Raw genomic sequence first — 27409 nt, 5'->3', positions numbered from 1 at the left:
ACCCTGAAATGGGCTACAAATAAGCATCGCCGACCCTCTCAACGGAGAACAACTGACATGGCTGAGCAGCTAAATATACCCAGGCTCCCGAGGTTAATTGATAACAGGCGTTTAATGACTACAGTAAAAATGTACACAGGAGTGATAAACGCCCCAAACATCTGGGATTTCTGTCAGTGGCACAATCCTCCGCCATCCTTGAGGTAAGAGCCCACACTAATCCTCGAATACAACCGGTTGAAACTGTGTAGTCGGTTCCTACCTGCCCAGGCACTCCACAAAATTCAGACACTGCTCCGTCTTGGATTCGACCTTCAGAAATTGGCTACCGACTACAAATACCGTCACATGCTCCTCGAGTGGATTACATTTGTGGAACTGGGATAATTTCCTCCATATGACGTTGATTTCTCATATTTTCATTTTTACATATTTAGTTTTGTGTAACTCATAATTTCCCATGTAACGGTAAATTTTTTTTTTTTTTTTTTTTTTTGCCAATTAATCTCATTTATAATGTAAAACTCCTGGCCATGTCGCCGTGATGAGTATTATTGTCTCTAGTACATGTTCTGTACTTATCAGCAATAAAGAATTTATATGTATTTCACTGATAGAGTTCAGAAGATGAAAAAAAAAAAAAAAAACCAACAGTAATTTTTGCTTTGCGCATCTAATGCATGACAACAATTTTTTTTATAAATGAATTATGACTGAAAAGAAAACTAGTGTCCTGAAAGTTATTGTATAGCTTCCGTCATAACAATGTTCTCATAACTCCAACGTTGCAGTAGTCTGCCTCTGACACAGTAGTTGCAGTAGTCCGCCTCTGACACTTATTTGCAGCATGCCAAGTGTCAGGACGGGATTTAGACTTAAGGCTGGGGATCTCACTATCAGAAAGGGCCCTTTTCATGTGCTTTGGCTTAGGCTCTTAGACATCATCATGCCTTAAGCCTTAGGGCATGATGATGTCTAAATGTGGCCTTGCCGAGGGCAAATCATTTTGACTGACGGAGTACGGCCAAGTAAGAAAAAAACTTTCCTTTCTTTTTAGAGCGAAACCTGAATAACCGAGCACTCCTGTTTTTAAAGCATTTTTGTGGATGCTTTTACTATATAATCTATTGCATGTATTCATTATTTCAAAAAGTGCAATTAGCTGTTTACAGTATATGACTTTACATTTATATATACATGTAGTGTCTAATATCTTAATGCCTCATGGCATATGCTAACGTCCTATTTTCTTAGCATATACCCGATTTGCTTGACCAACAAGTGATTTCAGTAGTCTTATTTTAAAATATGTTTTTTAAAAAAAAAAATACATTTTCAACTGATGTCAAATTAATTTTGCAAATCTTTAAAGAAATTTTGTCCTGTTAAGTTCTGGCAAGTTAATAAAAAAAATCACTTAACACATCCAATTTAATTTAAGAAGTCTAAAGCTCCAAGTAATGTGTGATATTTTCTGTAATCACTATAGTGGGCTTAATCTTAATGATCACCACTATTATATTACAGTTACTTAATGATCACCACTAGTATATTACAGTAATGCTTTTCATAGGACTTTGCCTTATGCTGTAAACGCTACTGCAGCTATATTTTATTACTTAGCTTATATTCGAAAAATGACACATATACAAGTAATACGTGCTATCTTATTATACTTTGATCATCTGTATATGTATCAATCAGTATATTTTTACGTGTTCAGACTGTGAAAAAAATGACATTATAACATGCAAGAAACTTGTGTATATTAGTTTATTGGAAAATTTTGGTGCACGTATGAACATAATGTAAACTAATTTGAGACTACTGAAGTAAATGAAGCTCGCTGATCTCATTAAATTAATTTCATACAAAATGTCATGATTTTTGACAAGTTTAATAAATAAAAAAAAAATGAGAAAATAAGTTACAAAAGAATTTAAAACGGAGAAGTGATTGCGCTCAGTGTTGAATCCAGACTTGCATCATTAGTTTATAAATTTTCATAAGGAACCGTACTTCCGCTGGGCATAAACAAAATAGTTTACGTAAATGCTAGCGGTTTGTGGAGGTGGGAGAATGCGGGGACGGGTTTAGCTCCGAGATATATCTCTCAGATGTATACCCCTGGATTCAACGCTGATTTTTTAAGGGTAGCTAAAAAGTACAGGAATTGTTATAAGTAACAATGTTTAAAATGCTTTCATAAACTAATGCTTTATTACAAAAAAACAGACAAGAATATTATATGAAGAAGATTTCATTTAACTTAGAGTAATTAATGAAACTGGAAGAATCTATTCACTTACTTTGCAAATAAATTTAATCTAACGACAGTTATTCTCAAGTATACTAGAGTTAAATGAATTTTTGAAAATGATTATGAAAATTCAGATCAACACGTCTCACTGTAATTTTCGTTTTCAGGCACTAGGAAGTAGTTTAAACGATGTAAATGTGCTTTTTAATGCTCCGGCACAATGTTTTGCTTCAGGATTTGTTCGAATTATAATAAATAATGATGCATCTGTATACAAAAATGCATGCTCCTAATCCGAATGGGGGCAAAAACCAGATTTAAGATAAATGGTGATTTCTGCAGTATATAAAAATAACACACGATTTAAAAGTCTGAAAGAGATTAGTCTTATCATGATAGTTGGTCATGGATTAGTCTTACCATGAAGAATTACCAACTGATAGTTGGTAATTCTTCAAAAAATATGCCGGAGGTGGAAATTGTTTATTATTCAGTTTGAATAGTCCCATTAGCGTGAGATAACCTGTAGACTCCTTGAGATTCCTGCAAAACACTGTATCATTCCTATTTTGCAGTTGTATTGTATGCAATGTATGTGTGTGTTTGTGTAATTCAGGAATTACTAGCATGTTTTAAAGAGGAATCCTAAATGATGAATAGTTGGCATATATTACCTGCCAAAGTACAAAAAATAATAAATAAAAATCATAAATAAATAAAAAAATAAAGAATACAGTCTTTGTCGGGGCACACTGATAAAAATATAAAATATGAAGGCAACTAATCATAGATTAATTTAAACTTCAAACGCCAATCGCAGATATAAGCGATTGCTCACTGAATACGATTTCCTTGAAAGAGTAGTGGCCATATTATTAGAATAAAATTATTTTTCTATTTATTTTTCCGATTTCTTCTATGAAAATAACATGATATGTAGAGTGATATAATATTGCTGATTATATAATGACTATCTTCTGCACTTTTCAGCGCTTTGTTGTAGCGTGATATATAGGGTGTACACTAAATTACTTATGAAAACTTAATAGGTTGAATACTTGAAAAAAATAAAATAACTCGAAAAAATAATACTCTGGGATCAAAGGCGTCATTTTCAAGATATAGCGCACGAAATTTTTAGGACCTCACTTGCTGTTTTCGGCCAAGGAAAACTGTTTTCCTTGCTGTTTCTCACTGTTGTTTTCTCTGTCAGCGAGATTTTAATCAGGATTACACCGTACTGTATGATATTTATGTGATATGCCCATGTACAGTTTTCAACGCAGCTGTACGCGCTTTATTTTACAGAAAGTATGTGTTTAGTTTAGTTTTAGTTTTTTTTTTTTTTTTTAGGAGCATTAGCAACTAAGGCCATATTGCTCCGGGATATGCGGTGGTCATTCCCTGACCTTTCCGCATCCTCCGTATTTGGTGGTGACGGGCTTGAACCCCGGTCTAATCAAGAAGCGTGTGCTATGCACTGCTGCTCCTTCCCACCTGGCTACGGAGGCGCCTAGAAAGTATGTGAGAGAGAGAGAGAGAGAGAGAGAGAGAGAGAGAGAGTTTTGTTTTGTTTGTTTTGTTTTGGTTTTTTAAGGAGCATTAGCAACTAAGGCCATATTGCTCCGGGTCATGCGGTGGTCATTCCCTGACCTTTCCGCATCCTCCGCATTTGGTGGTGACGGGCTCGAACCCCGGTTTAATCAAGAAGCGTGTGCTACGCACTGCTGCTCCTTCCCACCTGGCTACGGAGACGCCAAGAGAGAGAGAGAGAGAGAGAGAGTTTTCATTGCGGCATTAAGATAAAATAGAACTGTATGTAAAATAAATAGAGCTATAACAATAATAAAGGAACTAGTTATTATCTTCGAACCACTGCTTTTATTACAAACTAAAAAATGATGGATGGATCACTGGATAAAGGGTAGGACAAACACTGCTACGTGATCTTCTTGCATAAAGTTGCCCATGCAGAGGTATATAAAAGTTGACTTCGACGTATCACAGCATATTTCTGTCAACGCTTAAGATCACTTCGAGTAATCATGCAATGAGTCCCTCCAAACTATGGGGCACTGAAATGTACAAGATTATCACATTTGCTCATTCGAACGTCCTAAAGAAAGGGTGGGGGGAATCCAGAGAATTAAGATCAAATGAATTTGGAGGCCAGGAACTGTACCATCGTACCCTATCAGACTCCTTGACATTTGGCATTATCCAACGATTGGCTGACAGCTGAACCTTAGGTACTAAGTAATTTTGAAACTATAAGCCTCGATGAACCATCAACGGCAAATCCTCCAGTAACAGTGGTAATATTTCATTCAGTAATGATGTATGTTAGAGGTCAAACGTTTTAAGTTTCGGGTTTTCGTTTTACCTGCTTTCTTGATGACACATCTGAGTTTTCGGGATATAAAACCAACTCTCTTCAGAGATCGTGTACCTCGCCCATGTTATATGAAAAACCTATAAAAATTCCTTGCGTCATTGTCGCGATGCGAATCCAGTCCTGCCTTTTCCGCCAGATGGGGGGGGGGGGAGATTATAATCACTGTGCTGCAGTCCCCGGGAGGGTGGGTCGAATCTATTCGTACGTGGGAAAAGATTATCAGATTTGCCTAGTAAAAGGAAGTGACGTAAAAACTTTCGCGAGATTTAGTTTGGAAATGGCACCCTTAATTCAAAAATGCCCTAGAGCATTTTAGCCTTATTCTTTTCCAAAAGCATTCGGCCGGTTGCATTTTCATACGTGATTTACCGTGTACCCTTTATAACGAAAATAGATTTCGATCATGTGGAACGAAGGTCGTAATTACACTAGAATAAATCATGTGATGATTAAAGTAGGATTTCTGGCAAAGATGAATTCTCCAATAGGAGAATTCATCTTTGCTTTTCAATAATGTGACTGCTTACAATAAAGCATAACCTGCAGGTTGTTCGAGTTAATTCTGTAAACTTTATCCCAACCTATATCTTCACATAGTATTTATTGCACACCAGGCATCACACGGATGTTTCAAAAGTATTTGGGCAAAAAGAAATCCTGGGACGTATATTACGGCCTAAAAATAAGGAGGGGGGATGACAGTGAGGTAATGAAAAGTTATGGAGCTGTCACCGATACTTTTAAAAATGGCCATGGAGTTCTCAAATGGTGAAAAATGACTATGGTGTTTTGAATGATAAAAATTAAAATAATGAAAAATAATAACAATAAATAGATACCTACCCCAGTGGATCCCAAACTACTGAGATTTATGAACCCCCTTCAAATATCAAAAACAGTTTACGGACCCCTATAAATAACATATAAATATGCTATATGCATGTGTATACTGTGTGTGTATATATATATATATGGTCGACCACCGTTTCGCGGACACCCTGCAACTGGTCTATGAGCCCCCAGGGGTCCGCGGACCCCTGTTTGGGAAACACCGACCTACCCTAGTATAAATAAACACTTTACTGATTCATGTCTGCTTATTCTCATTTATTATTTTATCATTCTTCATATTTATTTTATTTATTAATTTTTTTAAAATTTAAACAGCCATATTTCAATAACCGTTCAGAATCTGACAGTATGTCACTTTTTTCTCATTTAGCACGCACTCTTTGGAAGTTTTGTAAAACACCCTGCACATCTAAAACGAAACAGATTAATGGTGTGTGATATATATTACATATATTACATAATACTACATTATTCGCTATATGATTCCTTTCGCCTCAAAGGTGGTACTTGTGCATATGTCCGTCTGATATTCCCTGTCAGAGACTTGGCAATTTGGAATCTCCTCTCTTTGATCTTCTTTGGCATAAAATCTCTCTACCTCATTGTGTCAAATTCATCTGTTGTCTCTACGGTTCTCCCAACTTCACTAATCACTTGGAGCTCTTTGACTTCCTCTCTTTACAACTTGACTTTCTCCAGTCCAACTTTCCTAACAGTGAGGTAATTTTCCTTGGTGATTTTAATGTTCACAACTCCAGCTGGCTTCGGTTTTCAAGTCACACAGACCCAGCTGGTCGAGATGCTGAGGCTTTTGCAATTACTAATGACCATGAACAGATTGTTCATTTACCTACAAGAATACTGGACAATCCTAATCATACAGCCAATACGCTTGATCTTTTTCTCACAAACAACCCTTCTAAGTACACAGTCGAAGTGAGAGGTCCTTTAGGCACTTCAGATCACAACTTGGTGATTGTCTCTTCTCCAATGGAACCTTTATCTCATGGCTATTCCCAACCTCGTGTTGTTTGGCATTACAAGAATGCAAAATGGGATGACCTGCGAGATTTCTTTTCTTCTTTTCCCTGGTCGGATTACTGTTTCAAAACTTCTGATGTCAACGTTTGCTCAGATCGAGTCAGTGAAATTATTCTTGCAGGAATGAAATCCTTTATCCCACACTCCACTTTAAAATCTCGTCCTCTATCTAAACCTTGGTTTTCCAATAAATGTGCTAAGGCTGTTCAAGAGAAGAATGTTGCATATTGTAATTGGCTCGTTTCTAATTCTTCAGTTCATTTTCTGTGTACACTAAAGCTCGCAACAATTGTAAAGCAGTTATTAATCAGTCCAAACTAGAGTTTGAACAGGCTAAGAGTAGAAAACTTGCTTCTTGCCCTAATGGTAGCCGAACATTCTGGTCTCTTGCCAAAGCTATTGGCCGCAACTTTTGCCCATCTCTGCTCCCACCTCTTCCAAACCAGATGGTTCTGTTGTCACTTCAGCGAAGGATAAAGCTGACCTGCTAGCATCCCATTTTTCTTCCAACTCATGTATTAATGATCTTGGTAAAACACCTCCCACCATTCCCAACACGCTCCATTCAATGCTCCCTGTGGTCTTCTGTCAAAAGGATGCCAGAGGGATTTTGAAGAATCTTGATGCTACGAAAGCTCAAGGTCCCAATGGTATTTCTCCACTTGTTCTCAAAACCTGTGCTCCTGAACTTACTCCTATTCTTTGCTGCCTTTTTTCACTTTCTTATTCCAAAGGTGTTTTTCCTTCTTCTTGGAAATTTGCTCATATCCAGCCAGTTCCTAAAAAAGGGCGACAAATCCCTCCCATCCAATTATCGTCCCATTGCAATTACTTCTACTCTTTCTAAAGTAATGGAGAAATCAATTAACCGCCAACTCTTAAACTACCAATAAACCTTCCGTCTGATCAACGATCACCAGTATGGATTCCGTCAGTATCGATCCACTGGTGATATTCTGGCTTATGTTACCCATTTATGGACTAATTCAATGGAAAGGTTCGGTGAAACACAAGTAGTTGCTCTTGACATCTCAAAGGCTTTCGATCGTGTTTGGCATAAAGGTCTTCTAAACAAGCTTCCATCTTATGGAAGCTTGTTTAGAAGCTTCCATAAAACTGGATTAACCAAAAACAGTTTGCCAACTGTTTTCAGTAATTGGTTATCCAGTTTTCTCTCTGATCGTTCACTGAGGGTGATGGTAGATGGCTCTCTGTCTTCTAACTTCTGCACTAATGCCGGTGTCCCCCAAGGTTCAGTTCTTTCTCCACCTCTTTTCTTCTTGTGTATTAATGACCTTCTTCCATTGACTGGAAATCCTATCCATAGTTTTGCCGATGATAGCACATTGCATTCAACTTTCCATTTTGAGAAACCTTGTCCTGCTGAATCAGCTTCAACTTCTCGAAAATCTGCTACCAATTCCTTAAATGCCGATCTTCAGGTAATTCTCCAGTGGGGTAAAGACAACTTAGTTGATTTAAACCCTTCTAAAACTCAGTCTTGTCTTATATCTCGCAAAAAGGATTCTTCTGCTCCTATGCTTATCTTTAGTGACACTCCGATTTCTAGGCAAAATGATATATCTCTTTTGGGGATTACCCTGACTTCTAATCTCTCTTGGCACAAGCACATTACAAATATTGCTTCCTCTGCATCTAAAAAACTTGGTTTTTCTCTTTCGCTCTCGGCGTTACTTTTCTTCCAAACAGCTGTTCACTCTGTATAAATCGCAAATCCGCCCTGCCATGGAATATTGTTCCCACATCTGGGGCGGTGCTCCCAAAACCTCTCTCAGGCTTCTTGATTCCATTCAGAAGAGGGCAGTTAGGTTAATTAATGATTCATCTCTAACAGAGACTCTCCACTCGCTGTCTCATGGACGTACTGTTTCTGCTGCATACCTCTTCTACAGATACTTCCATGGGCACTGTTCTTCTGAATTGGCTTCTATAATTCCCACTCTCTCTTTCAGAACTGTCCGAACACGTGCCGCCACCAGCCAACATCTATTTACTGTCCAACTCGAAACTCACAGAACCAACTTTTCATCTTCCTTGTTTATTCATTCAACTGCCGTTTTCTGGAACAACCTTCCTTCATACGTATTTCCTGAAAATTACAGTCTACAGAAATTAAAGTCCAGTGTCAACAAATATCTTCTTTCGTCTTCTCAACCTCCAACCCAAGCACGGTACTAAGTACTATAGGTTCTAATACCTCTCGTGTTTGGGTTTTTCATATATATATAAAAAAAAAAATATATATATATATATATATATATATATATATATACAGGGTGTTTCAGTTAAACGTTTCAGAACTTCTAAGAGGGGTAGGGTACATCCTGACAACTCGAAATCATATAGCAATGTGGGGTCGGAAATGCTTTCCTGAAGCGGTGTTGTGCACAGAAGCACCATAAAGAAAAGAGACCGTAAGTGAGAAATCGTTTTAATAATACATGAAAAGAAGCAAAAGGTACATGGATTAAAGTGTTCGAAGTTTCTTCCACGGGCTACAATGCACGCCTCACATCTCCGACGCATGGACATCCGAACATTCTGGAATACTCCAAGCGAATTTCGAATTTCTTCGGCAGCTACTGCGATTCTTGCAACCAGCTCCTCAGCATTGTCAACAGGGGTGTCATAAACTAGCGATTTCATATAACCCCAGAAATAAAAATCAAGACATGATAGGTCGGGTGACCGAGCAGGCCAACGCACGGGACCACCACGTCCGATCCACTGTTGACCAAATGTGACATCCAGGTAGTTACGAACATCTCCGCTATAATGGGCAGGGGCTCCATCGTGTTGGAACCACATTGTCTGTTGCGTCGATGCAGAAATCTGTTCATCTCTCAAAAGTTGTGGCAATACTTGCTGCAGAAAGATCAAGTAGATAGGTCCGGTTAGACGACACGGTAACAGGTAAGGTCCGATGAGGTGATCTCCCATAATACCGGCCCATACATTGACCGAAAATCGAATCTGTGCTGCACGACGTCGTATTGCATGCGGGTTCTCGACCGCCCAGATATGGTCGTTATGCGTGTTGAAAATTCCTTCCCTTGTGAAGGATGCCTCATCGGAAAACAACACTTCAGCAGGAAAAAAGGGGATTTGTAACACATTTTCCAAGGTACCACTGTGCGAAAGCAATACGAGGTTGAAGAAACTTCGAACACTTACTTTAATCCATGTACCTTTTGCTTCTTTTCATGTATTATTAAAACGATTTCTCACTTACGGTCTCTTTTCTTTATGGTGCTTCTGTGTACAACACCGCTTCAGGAAAGCCTTTCCGACCCCACATTGCTATATGATTTCGAGTTGTCAGGATGTACCCTACCCCTCTTAGAAGTTCTGAAACACCCTGTATTTCAGAAACTGAAACACCCTGTATAGGTAAATATCGAAATTTGATATTACTATAGGTATATTTACCTATATATAGGGAAAAATTCAAGTTATAATAATATTGGTTACAAACGTTTATAATAATTGATTTACTTAATTTTAATCGTAGCCTTATTTTAACAATAAATTATAAATGCAGTTATTTTTGAATCTTTTTTCCGTATTCTTCGATTAAGACTACTCTTTGCACCTCTACGGAGGCGCCTCCTTTCAGAAGGTAGAAATGACTTAGATAACACAATTAAAATTAGCAAGCTACACCAATGGTGTGCTGCCAATTTCTTAGCAAGGCACTCACTTGAGAAGATTTTAAATATGGGTCACTGCCGAGCTTAAATAGTCTTAAATTTTATCTCACTTTTTTTTTTCCAACAAGGGGCTCTGATAATCTCCAAAAAATTAGTATGAACGATTAGTTATTCCTTCTCCTTTTTCATAATAGAGAAGTAATAATAGGCATAATAGAGAGGTCGTAATTATCGAGTATGACATTCATAATCGATTATGCAAATTCAATTATGAAATCGAAAACAAAAGTTAAAAAAATGATAGAGGAGGAATTCAACTAATTTTTTTTCAAAACTAAAATTAAAGTCTCATTCTACTTGGCCAATCTCCCTGTCTGTGTTAGTGTATGGAAAAAAAGAGGCCGCCGTAGCCTAGTGGTCTGGTGCGCTGGAACACGTGCCTTGAGTGACCGGGGTTCAAGCCTGCTGAATACGGTGATGTTTCTTGTATTCTGTCTATCTTGTGAACTCCTCTGACCGTTTGGTCGTCCCGGAGTATAAACAGAAAATTTATTTATTTATTTATTTAAATGTAAAAACGGGTGTAGCATTTCATAGTGACGATGGTGTCATGCCGGCCGAACGTTTATTCGCATATTTTGTTATAAAATATATAATCTTCCTGTGAGTTGTGCTGATCACGGAGGCGCTTTGTTTAGAAATATATTTTCCGATTGTGAAATAGCAAAGGAGGGAAAGAAGTAGTTGATAGCCCTCAACTACTTCTTTTGGCCAAACTGAATGGAATCTCTCAAGAGATTCCATTCAGTTACACATTTTTAGGAGTTTTATCATATATGCATAATGCGCCTATTATTTTCACCATGTTCCTTCGTCTGTCCGCTCGCCCATCCGTCTGCATTTATCAACTCGACTCCTACTGGACGGATTTCAATGAAATTTTATATTTCGACCTGATGAAAAGATTTATCGAGCCATTCCAAATTTCATTGAATCGGACTAATAGAAATCCGGAAATTATTATTTATTTACTTATATTTCATTCTCATGTAATAATTTACTCCAATGCATGGATTTTCACGAAATTTGATATTTTGACTTTTTAGAAAGATTTATCGTGCGATCCCAAATTTTATTAAATCAAACCAATAGGGGGTTTAATTCAAATATTAAATGAAACCAATAGAAATAATGGTTTGATTTAATATTAGAATTAAACCCCCTCAGTTAAAACATGACAAAACCCCCATTTTTTTCTGTTTTCAGACTTTTAATTTAAATTTTATATGTACTGTGTCTCTGTACACAACTATACATATTTAGGTGTACAGTACTTCATGTGTAATTAATCTTTAAAGGAACAATAAAGGAGGTTCTAAACTGTGTGCAGAAGGCTACTTATACACCAAAAAGAGCTCAAAATTACACAAATGTTGGTAACGTTCTCAAGAATGCACTTTCTTGCAAAGTTTTGCTTTGCTCATACAGGTTTGGAGTTGAAGCACCTACTTTCTGTGACTGAACATAGTCACCACTCAGGTCCTAACAAGGTTAAAGCAGCCAAAGTAAAGAACACTATAAAGACAGCAGCTTTGATCAACAGGGTCAGACCTGCGCATATTTTCGCAGACGTCATATGTCAACAACCACTTCAAGTCCGTTGTGCCATTGGTCAACTTGACCCTTTGAAATGTAATGTTCGACTTCTACAGAAAGGAGCATTGCCAAAGTCGATAATTGGCATCGTTTTAATTGTATCTCATGTTGTGAATCAAACTTCACAACGAGTTGCCGAGGTATTGCACTGCTTTGAATAAGTAGCTCTTTACCAGGGGAGAAGACTAATGTTAGTTATTCTCGGCGGATACCACCACCCAGACGGCACCATTTCTAAGCTTGTTGCGATACAATTTAGATACAATTAAAACGAAGCCAATTATCGGCTTGAACAGTTCACTACGAGAAAAACATGGTGCAAAAGCACTGACCGTTCAGTATTGAATCTTAAGCGTAGTCCCATTGCATCATCTAAAATAATTGCCTTAGTTTATACTATTACATACCATCAGGCATCTCTCATATTGTGGACTTATACTTCATAACTGGGTTGCAACGAGAGGGTACCTGCCCACCCACCGACGAGTAAGCCAACAAGCTTCGAAACGGTGCCGTCTGGCTGATACTATCCGCCGAAAATAAGTAACATTAGTTTTCTCCACTGGTGAAGCATTACTTTATTCAAATCAGTGCAGTACCTGCTTCACAACTCGTTGTGAAGGTTGATTCACAATATGAGATACAATTAAAAGTATGCCAATTATCGACTTGAACAGTTCACCACGAACAAAAGATGATGCAGAAGCACTGACCGTTCAGTAGTGAATCTTAAGCATAGTCCTATTGCTTCATGCAAAATAATTATCTTATTATAAAATGAAACTTATTAATTAACCTTAATGAACGTGAAATTAATCTTAACGAACGTGAAATTAATCTTAACGCTTAATGAGATTTTCAAAATTGTGCTTTATTTGTTTGAATTTTCGTAGATAGTATGATGTTCCTTTTATTATGTTCATTTTCATGATTGTGTAAATAATTTTGTTGTCCTGTAAAACAGTGGGCTATAAATTTATAATGCAAGTGTTAATATATGATACAGTACAATACTTATAATGCCTTCCATATTGCAGGCTTATGATATAATGAATGTAATATTTCGCATCTCAGAGAAGTGTTCTTCAGGTGTTCATGCTTAAAGAACTAAAAATAATAAGAATAGAAATTATGGTTTAAAAATTTCGTATTATTTGTCCCAGGGGGTTTTGTTTTCGGGGGGATGGTATTCTACACCCACTTTATATTGTAGCTGAAGCAGTGGATATTATTATTATTTTTTATTATTATTATTATTTTTTTTTTTGTGCTGTTGGAGAAAGGAATGGGCATTGTGGCAAATTCGCAAAAACGAAATTTTCGCGCATAAAAGTCGTTGCTTTTTGCTCTTTTTGTTATAAATTATGAAGTACTTGCTAACGCGTCCGAAATGTAACGCACTGCATACATTAACTAACTATAATCATGAGGACATACTGGATAGGAGAGAGTCGCCTGGATTGCAGAAGTGCCAGTGTATCGCCAGTACCTAAAGGTCCTTTTAAGATTGAAGTAGGTAACTTCCAACTGCTTAGTCTGACTTCAGTGGCATGGAAAGTCATGAAGGTGGTGATTAAGAGTGCTGTACAGGATCATTTTGATAGAAGTGGAATTTTGAAGGAAAAACAGCATGGTTTTGAAAAGGGAAAATCATATTTAATCAAGTTGGTTAGCTATTGGCACCGTAGCCGAGTGATCAGGCAGAAGGAGGCATAAATATACGCGCTTTAAGTGACCGTGGTTCAAGCTGGTCGGGATCGGGAACATAATATATCTACGCAGACGATCGCCGTCTTGTACATCTATCCAATAGATAGCCACAGGCAATTGGAAAATGCATAGGACCATAAACAGTTTGTCCTAGAGGATGTGCACGAGCCCGGGCTTGGCCCTCTGGCCGAGTAACACGAACGATGTTCGGGCTGGGTTCAAATAATCGTAATGAATAATGCTGATTTTTAAGTACAGTGCTGTGTATTTTATGTATCTTGTAAACCATGTAGTCGTCCTGGAGTATAAAGATTTTTTTTTTTTTTTTTGAAAGAAAGCAGGAAATAATTTAAACATTCTACGAGAGATTAATTGCATATGGTGGAACACGTTGGTATCCCAGGATGTTTGCTCAGTAGAAGACAAAGGGTTGGAATTAATGGTTAGTCTTCAAATTGGACAAATGTAAGAAGTGGGGCTCCCCTAGGATTGTCAATGGAGCACTGTTGTTTTGGATTTTCTTCAATGACATCGATGAAAGGATAGAAGACGTGATGTCAATATTTGCAGTGAGATCAAGTTCGGTAAAGTAGCTAATGATCAGCGCGAAGCAGAGCTTCTTCAGGACGACTTCACGGATGGTCAAAAAATTGACAGCTGTGTTTCTGTGCAGGCAAATACAAGGTCTTACACTTGAGGAACAGCAGCCCCAAAGTGACTTATACAGTTGGTGGGACTGTACTTAGAACAACAGGGAAAAGACTTGGGCGTACAATACGGTCAGACATGAATTCTCCGTAGAGAGGTGGAAAGGAAGGTCCATGGTGTCCTTTCGGTGATTTATCCAACATTTGCTTCTAAAGATAGGGAGGTCATAATCCCACTATATATGGAAATCGTGAGGCCATGCTTGGAGTACTGTGTTCAGGTTCTCCAATATGTGTACTGTGTACCGCACTTGAAACAAGACTTCGAACTTCTTCAAAGGGTTTAAAGATGGGAAACGCTCCTGGTGAGATATGCAGAAGGGCGTTCACATCAGGAAAGACTTCAAATCTATGGGCACCGTAGAGGAAACTTAATTGAGGTGTATAAGCTCCGAGCGGAGAAAGTGAAATGAATGAGAATGAAATTTTCACTGTTATAGATGATTCCCTAACTATGGGCCATAAATTCAAATACGGAGAAGAGGTTTTCACTGGAATTGCAGGAAGTTTTGTTTTAGGTGAATTGCTAATTACTGGAATAAGTTGCCTCCTCCATGATTGAGGTTGATAGCTTGGTTAAATTCAGAGGTGAGTAGGACAGTGATTTTATTTTATAATGTTTTTCGTTGTTTTTTTTTTTCTTGGCTGGTGCTGCAAAAGCCTCGAGCCTTCTTGCACCACATGGCTAATCTACGTTCAGTCTGGACTAGCGCCCGTTGAATACGAGGTGTTTTTTGTGTTTCGTCGCATTTTAAAATGAATGATTTTATTGAGAAGCGGGTTTGTCTAAAATTTTTAGGGAGAGTGCAACAAAAGCCCACAAAATGTTAAAATCCAGCTTTTGAAGAAGATGCTATGTGCCATTCGAACAATTTTTAGTGGGTTGACAAAGTTTAAAGAGGGCTGCTTGTTCATTGAAGATGGCCCTCCTCTGGCCGCTCTTCGACTTCAAAAATCAATTATTCACTCCCTCGTGTCGTAGTCTACTCAGGAGTGATGGACCCCTAAGTATTCGCGAAGTTGCTAGCCAAATTATATTTCTTTTGGGACATAACAGTTTTTGACTCATGATTTGGGAATGTGACAGGTTTCAGCCATTTTTGTGCCTCGCATCATCAGTGATGTCGAAGAGAGCGTTGAGTTCTCGCGTGTTGGAAACTTGCTGCTGCTGATTCACATTTTGTTTCTTCAATAATCACTGTTGACCAATCGCGGATTTATGGCTTTGCCCCATTAAAAAAAAAAAGAAAAAAAAAAAGCTCGGTCCTCTCAATGGAAAACTCCGTATTCTCGAAGACCCCCTCCCCCCCTTCCAAAAAAAAAAAAAAAAAGCTGGACAATCTGGATCAAATACGGAGATCATGTTTATTGTACATTTTGATTCACAGGACATCATTCACTATGAATTTGTTCTGCGTGGTCAAAGAGTGAACCAGGAATGATACAAAGCAGTGTTCAATTTCGTGATGCTGTTAGGGGTCATATTTGCCACCACTGAGGAAATTATTCAGAACGCAAAACAGGAACCATTAGGGATCCCAAAATAGCCTATCAGGAATGTTTCTAGAAGTTGCAGAAGGATTTGAATCAGTGTGTATAGTGTCAATGGGACTACTTCGAAGATTCATCTGTATAGCCGGTAAGCTTCACCTTTCTCAACTGTTCAGCTTACTTGCGAACTTTTTGATCCCACTTCGTATAGTACTTTCTTGGGCTATCTTCCCTTACACCAATAAAGTATTTTCTCGTTATTGAGGCGCGACTTAAAAATAATACAATGATCTGTTGAAGATGCAGTACGTCATGTCCAACACGTCCCTTTCTCTTTCATATAAATACTAACCAATCCGACTCTATCAAGGTATTACATAGATTGCTAACCAATGGCAACTTGTTTGAAATTCGTCTTCTATAGCGATCTTTAACATGTTCACGCTTTCGCAGTGATGGCGTATATTTTACCCACTACCATGGAAGCAGATAAAAACACAAAATTTAGTCCATATTGTATACATTCACATAAGAGAATTATAACATTACACTGAAAGTAAAATTATTACTGACTTATTTATTCTGAATTCGAATTTTCAATGTTATTTATTCGTATGTTGAAACATGAATAATGCATATCGAACTGAGTTTTTCGATGTCATTATTCAAATCGAGCTATGTAATACTTGTCAAAAAATAAACCCATGATTCCCATTAACATAAAAAACAAATATTTAACGAACGTAAACAGTATAAAATGTTTATATTGTTTGAACAAAATTGAATTTTTATTCTAATAATTTAGCCACAAGCTTCAAACAGTATAAGATGTTTATATTCTACACACACACAAATATGGAGCACCCAATATCATTCAGCCAAGTTGAAGTAATCTCGTGCTGGTGAATCGAGGCATTAATCGAGCTGGTCGGGATCGGGAACATAATATATCTACTCAGACGATCGCCGTCTTGTACATCTATCCAATAGATAGCCACAGGCAATTGGAAAATGCATAGGACCATAAACAGTTTGTCCTAGAGGATGTGCACGAGCCCGGGCTTGGCCCTCTGGCCGAGTAACACGAACGATGTTCGGGCTGGGTTCAAATAATCGTAATGAATTGTTATTTCAAACATTTAGGGCTATTTTTTACATATATTTTAAAAATATTTTTTATGTATTTAAATTCTTACAGTTTTTTTTAGAAAAAAATGTGTATTATTTCTCTGTTGACACTTTCGATTGACCAATATGGCGCACTTCGCCAACGTCTCCAAAATTCACCGAAATTTGTACTCTTTCGTGAAAATGGCCTTGTCTATATTTTTGCTGAGTAAAATAGGCTTTACCCATAAGCGGATCATCATCATCAGCCATTTTCAATCCACTGCAGGATGAAGGCCTCTCCATCAGTTTTCCAGTTCCTTCTGTTTTATGCAATGGCGATCTTAAGCGAGTGTTAAGTTGTAACTTAAGTTACTTCAATAATATGATATGAGTCATTATGTCCCACTGCACTGGGCCCCTTTTTAGTTGTACGTGTACAGTATACAGTATTTCTTAAAAGTCTGATGCCGTTAATTCCTAATTCTACTGCATCCGAGATTTTGGGTTGACTTACTTTCAATTCTAAGAACATTCACTGGTAACATTTTCTAACGGCTTCTTTGCTATATATACTGCCCAATAATTTAAAAAATACAGGTAAGCTGAATGCTTATATATCATTCATACAGTGAGACTTCCCAGTGACAGAAGTGATAGTTCTAATGTTTTAATTTATTAATAATACTATGTGTAGCTCTCATCATGAATGTTGATGAAATCAAAGCGAAATTGAAAAGCGGACAAATATATATATATTAGTAGAAGAAAGCATGCTAAAAGTGATGCACTGAAAAAATTTAAAGAACTACAAGATGCATCTACGAATGGGGAAAAAAAAAAAAAAATGGTGCTGTTCAGTTACGCACTGAACAGAACCTTTTTTTTTTTTTTTTTCCCATTCGTAAAATGTCAATCAATTTTAAGTTATTTTGCTAAAAAAAATAAATGGGAAGTTCGCATTTAAATCACCATTCTTGTAAGTTGGTCAGCTCTATCGAGAAACATTTGCATCCACAACTGTTATCTTCACATGTATCTCAAAAAATAAAATGAGGTAACTAAATCGTGTGTTTTATTGTGTTGAAATAAAACACAAGATTTAGATATCTTAGGTATCTTAACACACGATTTAGATCTTTAAATATTCCAGATTTTAACGATAAATCTAACTAGAATATGATAACTTTTCCTACCGTTCTTCATTAACAAACTAAACTTTTTCAGTTTTGAAACTGTAATATTCTTTTATTCTATAATATTCTTTTAAATTATATAATAGAGCTAACAGAAAAGGGGTGACTCTGGGAAATTGGGGATGAAGAGTTCCACTATGGTATTTATAATGTATTTAGGGAAGATAGACGGGTTGGTGGTGTCATGCTTCTTATCAAAAGCAGTCTGAGTGCGAAAAGAGCTATTGCTGTCTGAAGCTACGTCTGCCAGCATAGGATCTGTGTGGTGTGAGTTAGTTGGAAGTAAAGGTATAATGAGAGTGGGAGCAATTTACAGACCGGAAGATTGTGAAGAGTATGACGGCAGTCTCTATATGTAGTTGGAAAGGGCAAGCAAGCGCGAATGTCTTATTATGGGCAACTTCAATCACGCCCAGATTGATTACAATAAGAGGGACGGAAACTCATTTTGGAGAAATTGTTTTTAAGTAAACTAGATGATTATTATTGGTACCAGCATGTTAGAGACAGTAGTAGGGGTGAGATTATTCTTGACCTCATAATTACTCACGAATTAGAAACTCACGATCCAAGACCTATTCTCGGGTTCCCCGAGAATTGGTTCTTGGATCAGTGTCGTTTCAGATTTTCATAAACGATATCACATAGCTTAAAAAACACAGAAACCATTGACAGATAGCAATCACACTATCATTAGTTGGAAGATGAAGAAAGATGCTGCAGTAGTTAAAGGCACGGGTTTGAATTTCAAAGGAGGGTACTTTGACAGTTTAATGCGCTGTATGCCATCTATTTCGCCCCACAATTGGGTGAATTACAATTAGGATTACGATTACATTATTACAATTGGGCGAATCACTTGAATTATGGAATACCCATAAAAAATCATAGAAGTCATGAACGCACACATACCTTTAAGAAAATATTGCAGGAGGAAGATGACGAAATGGATGCATTTTTGGAGCTGGCCTGTCAAATAGAGAAAAAAATGATAGAATGGGACAGTTACAGAGTGATGAAAAGTACCGAAGCCTACAACAGCTAAAAGCTGATTTGCAATAGTACCACATGTAAGGTTAGAGAGGCTAAGGCTGTGTATGAGAAATCACTGGCTAAGAGAGTAAAGAATGGGGACAGAGAATATTTCATATATGGGAATACAACGAAAAAGAAAGCTAATCAGATCCGACTTTTGTGCACTGGGTGTAGGAAAGTCTTTTATAACCCGGCCTATGTTGCGGTTGAATTTAACAGGTACTTTGCATGGCTTTACTGAAGAAAGAGACCGTACCCTTCAAGCCGAGAAGCGGCTGTGTGAGTGAAGCTGAGTCATATGACGTTAGTAATTTCGAAATTACAGATGACTGTGTATTAGAAAAGGTTTCTAGCATAACGGCAAGTAAGGCTTCCGGCTTTGATGGCATATATCCAGTAATTTAGAGACACCGCCAGGATGTACTGAACCACTGAAGTTAATTCTGAGGGCATTTTTGGACTCGTGAGAGATTCCTTTGGATTTCAGAAGTGACAACGTATCGCCAATACATAAAGGCGGTTCTAAGAGCAAAGTCGGTAATTACAGATCGATTAGTCTGACTTCAATGGTAGGGAAAATCTTAGCGGCAATGGTTAAGGGTGCAATACAGGAACATTTAGATAGATATAGCGTTCTAAATAACACACAACATGGTTTTATTAAGGGAAAATCGTGTTTAACTCACTTAGGCTATTTTGATACTGACTCTTGAGCCGAATGAAGGGAACAATTTCGGCATAGTTTATTTGGATTTTAGCAAGGCATCTGACTCGTTTCCTCAAGAGAGGTTATTACTGTATAAGCAAGAGCATGTTCGGATTATTGGAAAAATTTTAAGATGGATTTCTAGGTGAATGCAGGGCAGAAGCAGATGGTTGTGATTAATGGATATTTTTCAGAATGGTGTGTAGTCAGAAGTGGGTTCCCCGAGAATTGGTTCTTGGATCATTGTCGTTTCAGATTTTCATAAACGATATCGACGTAGGGATAGAAGGCATTATGTCAAAATTTGCAGACGACGTACAATTTTGTTTGTTTTGTTTGGTTTGGTTTTATTGGCGCATTAGCTACTAAGGCTATAATGCGCCAAGACCAGGTGACGACGTACAAACATTGCTCTGAGTAATTAATGATCAGTACTAAGCATTGGATTTATATCTATACAGTATTCTGTATAAATATAAAAAGCTACATGCAAACAAAAAAAAAAAAAAAGTTTCTACAGTTTCAAAATGTGGAGCAAATCAAACAACGGACTCAAAACATAAAAGGCTTTACTGCGAAGCTGAATAGCGGGTATAAGTAATTTGAAGTGAACATTTTGAATTGATACAAGTTATAAAGCAGAGTATTTGCGTAGCGCAAATCGTAGAAGAAAGCTCATTCAATTTCAGAAATCATCTACAAGGCCAGGACTGTGCTTGCACTTCTCGGGGCCAGAGGCGCTAAGCTCTTACGGGGACCCCTTTAAAGATACCAGAGGTCCAGAGTCCAAAAAGAAAAAAAACTTGCATATATAAATATAATCAGAAAAAAACAATTATTTTTACATTATTATTAAAAAACAATTATTAAAAACAAAACATGTTAGTGCACTTTCAAGCAAAGCCGTGTTGTATGGGTACGGCTGGAAGGCAAACGAACCTTTAAAGAAATCTGCACTAACTTGGCTGTTGCCGAGGGGGTATTCGGCATAAAAACATAACGCGTATGGGGGTGGAAAAGGTTTTATGTATTTTGTTTCTTATGCAATTTGTTTCCCACGTCTTTTATAAATTTAAGCAAGCACTCTCTAACTATCCCGTGAAATATATAGAAAAGAGCCACAAGAAAAGCCTCACATATCACATAATTTTAAAATGCTGATCAGTGGGAGAGCGGAAGAAGAAAAAAAGGGACGTTTGGTAACCCTGTTTATGTTAATATCAAGATAAATCTTTCTGTGAAGCCAGTTAATTTTTTGACAAATTAAATTTATGATGGTATCGATGTTGATGGTAAAAGCTGTAGTCGTTATTAATATTTTTAGTAAATAATTTTATCACTTTTAACAAATGCTGCATTCGGAACTTATGCAATTTGTTTCCTAACTACATAAGTGAAAATATTTATATTTATATGCATAAATATGTATGTATTTAAATACATAATACTGTAATCATATGCTCAACCATTTTTAATACATTTTTCTCTAGCGTCAACTGAATACTATTGGGTGCTCCACGTCTGGAGTAGTTTTTTTTTGGCTGTTTTGTTTGCTGTGCTATTAATAATCACATTTCATTTCGTAAGAAATTTACAATATCATCCTCCCCACGTCTTTTATAAAATTATTATATTATTTTGCATAATATGTCCACAGGTCCGGGTGTCAACATAATATATTCAGCGGTGCTCAAAAAAAAAAAAAAAAAAAAATGCCTCACTTGCAAAATTCACCGAATTTCTGTGAAATTTGACAATATAACATTGTTTTGTAATAGCATTACCTTATTGCATTATCCATCTCTAGCAAGCTCTCTTAGATGATATCACGTGTCATACAGGACTGCATCACCCATCATGCAGAGGGACATTATACTCGTGAAATAGCTAAAAGGATTCACTGTAATCAGTCAATAGTATCACGTTTACTAAAATTATCAAAAACTGGCAGTATAAACATAAAAAAAACGGAAGTGGACGGTCACGAATATGTTCTGCAGTGCAGGACAGATTTCTGACTGTGTTTGTATCCGAAACAGAAGGTACTCATATACAGATCTCAAAACAGCAAGAGAGGAGGATACAGGAATAAAGGCAAGTACTGCTACAGTACGTAGACGCCTTTCCTCATCGGGATTAGCAAGTCACCCAAGAAAAAAAAAAGGCCACTTTTGACACAAAAAATGAAAGCCCAGCGTCTAAAGTGGGCAAAAGAGCATGCTAGTTGGCCTGAGGATTAGTGTAAATGTGTTATTTTCTCTGATGAATCAAAATTCATCTTGCATGTATCGGACGTCCAGTAGGCTGTTATACGAAGAAGAATTTCATATTGATTGTTCCATTTCCACAGCACAGTGAAATATTCTGCATCTCAAATGGTATGGAGCTGTATTTCACATACAGGAGTTGGTTGTCTTGAATTTGTGAAGGATACTGTGAATGTTTGAGGCGTGCAAGGTCATTTTTGAGACAAAACTACTTCCCACAATTAACACCGTGTAGGAAAAATGGAGATCACTATGAGGATGTTGCTAATTGCATTTTCAGAACAACTCTGCTCTATGTTATAGAGCCAAAACCGTAAGTACTACTTCATAAGATAAAAAAAAAATTTTTAATTTATGAAACGTCGTCGCACTATTTCTTAAATAAATGTAATTCTTTCGCTGTCTTTACTGTTCACAGGGGCAAAAATGGTTCAAACAAATCAGTTTACACAATAACGTGAACTGAGAAGAGTCCAGACCTCAATCCAGTTGTAAATTGTTGGAATAGAATGGGTGTTTCAGTAATGCAAAAGAAACCAAAACCACTTCAGGAGACATTAATCCGTGTTTGGTACTACGAGATTTCCGAGGAATACATTCAGAACGTTATCCTGTCGATGCCACGACGATGCGCATCAAAGAAAAGGGTGGCCCAACCAAATTTTAGTGTTCATTTTGTTGTGTTTTTTTTTTTTTTTTTTTTGGGTTATATACAGTGTGATTCACTACCAGTGCGACAAACTTGCAGGAGGTGTAGGGGGTACAAAGACGAATCGGAATCACATAGGTCACATAGGCAGGGTCCGAAATGCCTTCGTCATGCGGTAGAGAACGTTGAACGGGAGGTCGCGTGAACAGCGATCCCGCTGGAAGTCAGCATTTGCGAACCGTTTCTGTTGAAGAAACCAAGTAGCAAAAGTCCTCCGGAGTGGATAATCCGCAGGCTTCAATGATTGGACGCGCTGCAGATGGTATGAACTCTTTTGGTTTGTTGACAGTATCCTCCATACAGTGGATTGGGAAATACCCAATCGTTGGCCTATCGCTCGAGTACTCGTACTCGGATTGCCTTCTGCAAGACGTAGGACATTCTCCTCATTGTCTGGCGTCCTCGTCGTTCGCTCTCGATTCATGGTACCTCTCGTGAAACAACCAGTCTCACGTAACCTTCTGTGCACACGTGCAAAAATCGTATGATGAGGAGCACGCCTGTGCAGGAAGCGTTCCTGGTACAAGCGCAGAGCGGCGCGCCCGTTACAGTCCGCAGCTCCATACGCGAGGTGCATGTCAGCCAGTTCAACGTTTGAGTACTCGTCCATCCTACTTCCTCGGGAACCGGTTCGCAAATGCTGACTTCTAGCGGGATCGCTGTTCACGCGACCTCTCGTTCAACGTCCTCTACCGCATGACGAAGGCATTTCGGACCCTGCAATGCTGTGTGATTCCGATTCGTCTTTGTGTTCCCTACACCTCCTGCAAGTTTGTCGCACTGGTAGTTAATCACCCTGTAGCTGCCTGAGCAAAGTAATGAAAAAAATCTCTGCTTTCATAGAATTTTTATTACATGAACCATAAGTAACATGCTATTATTTTTGAATAAAATACTTATTTCGTTGGATTTTTACCCATAAGACATAAAAGTAAATTTTTCTGCAATTAATAGTTTCATATGTGTATTGTTATTATTTATATTCTTTGGGTTATTTCTAAAATATTAGATGCCAGTATAATGACAAACAATCTAAAATATGCAAATTTTTGAGCACCACTGTATATATAATGGCCCTCTTGGCTTTCCCGCTGATAGGCCTTGGACGTCCGTTATATTGCGTACTGGCCCATATTAGCATGGGCTGATAGGCAATATACTGATTTTACATAAGCTGTAGATCCAGAAAAACTAGCACAATTTTATTTTAATATTTACCTTTAGAAAACTGATTTTAACAACATCCTTTCCTGCGAAATTCATGAAGTAACTTCAGTTGAAATGTACTTCGTACTGGTTCCCAAAATGTAAGAGAACAGTTTTCTGAATTCTAATTTACATAGCAGTAGATATTTAAATACATAATACTGTAATCATATGTAGCTTTTTTATTTTTTGGCTGCTTTCTGAGGTTTACAGTATCATCCTCCACACGGCTTACATAAAATCATTGTATTATTTTGCATAATACGTCCACAGGCCTGTGTATCACAAAAAAAAAAATAATAATAATAAATAATAATAAAAAAAATAAATAATAAATAAAAAAAAATAAATTAAAAAAAAAATATATATATATAATGATCCTCAGCTTTGCCGGTGGTAGGCCTTGGACGTCCATTATATTGCTTAATGGCTCATATTATCATGGGCTGATAGGCAATATAGTGATTTTACATAAGTTGTGGATCCAGAAAAACTAGCACAACTGTATTTTTTAACATTACTTTTTGAAACCTGATTTTAACAACAACCACTCCTACGAAATTCTTAAAGAGGCTTCAACTGAGATGTACTACGTAATGGTTCCCAGAATACTAATTTCCGTGCCTTGAATTAATTAGTTTTAAAACCTTCGTACTTCTCATCCTCCTCGTTATTTAAAGAAGTTTTTCAACTTACATGAAGAAGACGTCGAATTTTTTTTTTTTTTTTTTTTTTTCATTTTTTGTGTATTTAAGCTTAGTTCAATACGTGCACTCCCGCCTAAAAGTTTGGAATCAAGTTTCATTTTTCTTAATTTTCAAAGTTTTTATTAAAATAGTACCAATTCTTTACCAGTGTTATAAATATTTTATATTCTGTATAAAAATCAAAAATCTTAAATAATATTTTAAAAATATATTTAAGAAATTTCTAGAATATTCGACGATATTCCAGAAAGCCTGAATGTTGTAGAACGTAAAATATTCTTGAACGGTGTAGATGATTCTAGAATATTCTAGAAAGTGGAAGTATTGTTTCAATATTAGAGAAGATTCTAGATGATTCTAGTGTTTTGCAAGAAGTAAGATCTGTAACTTATAAAATGGAACACCCGTCATTTAGAAAGAGAGTGTTTGATGTAAGTTTTGTGCGTTTCGTGAAAAGCATTGCAAGAAATACGGAACTGAGTGTTGAAAAAGAAGTGCTATTTTTTGCCAATACTTTACAAGTATTGGCAAAAAAAAAAAAAAAAAAAAACCGTGTTTCATTTAAAGGAGTACAAACCGGCATTCGGCTATTCAAGGATCCTGACTGTTTAAAGGACAAACCACGATCAGGAAGACCACGCGTAACGATGGAAGTACAAGATAAGACCAAAACACTGATTTCTAAACGCATTCGACGACTTACACTGAAAATTCATGGGATAACTGGTTCCTGGGAAACGCGACGCTGTCACCCCTATCGTTAGTGGACAACCCCACCGATTGGCAGGTATATAGGTACAATACATCACTTAATTCACGTAGACGGTAATTCGATGTCAGCATTGATAAATGTCGTGAGTTAACAGACTTTGAATGTTGTTGTTGTTGTTTGGTTTTTAGGAGCATTAGCAACTAAGGCCATATTGCTCCGGAATATGCGGTGGTCATTCCTTGACCTTTCCGCATCCTCCATATTTGGTGGTGACGGGCTCGAACCCCGGTCTAATCAAGAAGCGTGTGGTACGCACTGCTGCTCCTTCCCACCTGGCTACGGAGACGCCACAGACTTTGAAAGAGGGATGATAGTGGGCGCCCTACGGATGGGTCACTATCGTGGATGTAGTACAGAAATTGCACTATCCCCGTTGGCGAGAGTACGCCATTTCCAGAATAACATCTCATCGTGGACAGCGCTGTGGACGGAGAAAGGTGGTGGATGAACGTAGTCTCGACGTCTGTCTCGCATTGTTTCAGCTACCCGGAGAGCGACAGTGGCACAAATCACTGCGATAACGAGAGAGGTGCCAGAAACGTCTCCACCAAGATCATCAGGCGATCATTAGCCTCAATAGGTTATAGGAGCTGCCAACCCACCATAATTCAGAGTCCCAGTCTTGTGTCGTGGTGTTAGCACCATGACACAGGACTGGGACTGTACGCCTCAACTGGGCGAAAGAACATCGGCACTGGACCTTGGATGATTGGAGACGGGTCTCCTGATCCGATGAGTCCCGTTCCAGTTATTTCGAGATGACGGGAAGGTTCGTATCTGGCGGAAACCGCAAGAAGCTATGCACCCGTCATGTCAACAAGGAACTGTTCAGGAAGGTGGACGGTCGGTAATGGTCTGGGGCGTGTTCAACTGGCACACATTGGGACGGACCTCTGGTACGACTAGACGCATCTCTGAACGGTCCAGGTTACGTGTCCATCCTTGCAAACCATCAGCATCCCTTCATGGTCATCTTGCACCCACAGGGCAATGGACTCTTCCAGCAGGACAATGCGCCTCTCCACAGAGCCGTCGTGACTATAACATCTTTCTAAGAGCATTCTGCAGATTTTACCACCATGGAATGGCCTCCCCGTTCAACGGACACGAGCCCTGTGGAACATCTTTGAGACGTTGTGGAAAGGTCTGTTCGAGCTTTGGATCCCCCACTCGGGAATGCGACGGAATTATGGACAGCGGAAATACCTGTGGAAGGCTTTCGTGAACTAGTGGACTCAATGTCTCGCCGTGTGACTGCCCTGACCCGGACGATAGGTGTGTCTACCCGTTTCTAGGTAGGTATCCCATGATTTCTGGGACCTAAAATCCGGGCTGAGTTCAACAGGAACAGAGAAACTCATTGTAAAACTTCGTCTTAAACAAGCAGGACTTCATGGTCGTGTAGCGGTCCGAAAACATTAAAATCAGAAACTCGAAAGAAACTGGTGATCTTGGTCTTAAGAGCCACAAACATTGGACAGTTGAAGAGTGGAAAAATGTTACTGTGGGTGGATGAATCCACATTTGAAATTTTTGAATCCAAGCGTAGAGTTTATGTGAGACGATCAACTGAGGAAAAAATGGTGTCACATTGTTTAGTGCCTACAGTCAAGCACCGTGATGGTTCCGTTTATCGCTTTCTTTTATGACGATGCCACCCACTCCAGAAAAGAAAGCTATAAAAACATTCTTGAACATAATGCAATATCCTCTGGACTTGAACTTTTTGGAAGAAATTTACCCGAAGCACAGCTCTAGGCTGTTCAGGGACTTTCTAGCAACAAAATAACAGGAGGAGGTATTGTGAATTATGGTATGGCCACCCTAGTCGCCTGATTTAAACCCAGTAGAGCTTTTTTGAGATAATCTAAAGTCAAAATTTATGGGAAACCTTGCAGATTGTTTGGAATAATCTTAGCCA

This window comes from Mastigoproctus giganteus, chromosome 14 (assembly GCF_048544385.1).
Source record: "Mastigoproctus giganteus isolate SK-2022 chromosome 14, ASM4854438v1, whole genome shotgun sequence".
Classification (NCBI taxonomy): domain Eukaryota; kingdom Metazoa; phylum Arthropoda; class Arachnida; order Uropygi; family Thelyphonidae; genus Mastigoproctus; species Mastigoproctus giganteus.
Note: the sequence above shows the minus strand (reverse complement) of the source record.